Below are 1093 nucleotides of genomic sequence, written 5' to 3'. Positions count from 1 at the left end.
GAATGACAATAAAGATACTTGAACTTGAACTAATGATGTTATAATCAGATTTAGCTTGACATGTGATAGGCTTTTCTTGTAATCTTCATGAATTATAGCTCTGCTGTAAGTGCTGTTTGTTAAATATCAAACATTTCTGACATCTCCTTCCCCAATGGTTTAAATAAATGAATCAGTTTTTGGCCTCAGTTTTAAATAACATAACCTTACAACGTGCAAAGCCTTTCATCTGTCAGACCATATCAGCTGACCAGATCTCCCAGCGGTGTTAATGGCAAACTGAGTCGGTGTGAAACTCCCTAACAAGGAACCTGATTGTTGCGTTAATGTGTTACTTCCTGTTGGAGTCACTTCTCGAGAATAGAGCTGAGTGGCCTGAGCGGGAAGAAATCCCCACATCAGAGCGATCACAGGCTTGCCAAGGTTTCACTTTGCAAGCCAGCTAGCAAGATAGACAGCCAGCCCGACAGCCTCCACTGCTGGCGATGGAGGAGATGGATTTCACTAAAGCAATCTGTGTGACCTGAAACCTACAGACCTTGGTGGTCCACACTATAGCCAGTGTTTGATAACAGGTGCACATTACACACATTTATGAGCGACAAATGTGGCATTTAAAAATTTGATTGTAAAGTAAAATGTCTTGCTAATTTCATTTTGTGGAGCTAAATTATCTTAATTTCAGTGCTTTTTAATGTTGTTTCAATGTGGCATTTCATTGTTAGCAGTTGGGACTGTTACTACTATAAATGCCTACAGATTATTCCCCACCTCAATGTCGGATTTACAACTTTGATCTCAAGGTATTAAAGTGAATAGTATCCACGCAGCAGAGCTGGGGTTTATGAAGCTTTAGAGCCTGCTCTATATGCATGGAGCTGTCTGAGACCAAGCAGAGAGTCTGCGAGACGAAACTGAGACAGAGACAATTTGGCTGATCGTGTGAGTAGCAGGTCAATTCCTTGGCAGGGGAAGTGCTGTGTTGCTATGGCAATATGCCTTTTTAACCACCCAAGAGTCGTGGGCCAGGGCAGCATCACTGGTGTGAGCGTTGTTCAAGAAGCAGGAGAGATCAGGATCTTAATCACTCAGC

The sequence above is a fragment of the Nematolebias whitei genome, chromosome 21 (genome assembly GCF_014905685.2).
Source record: "Nematolebias whitei isolate Nwh7 chromosome 21, NemWhi1, whole genome shotgun sequence".
Classification (NCBI taxonomy): domain Eukaryota; kingdom Metazoa; phylum Chordata; class Actinopteri; order Cyprinodontiformes; family Rivulidae; genus Nematolebias; species Nematolebias whitei.
Note: the sequence above shows the minus strand (reverse complement) of the source record.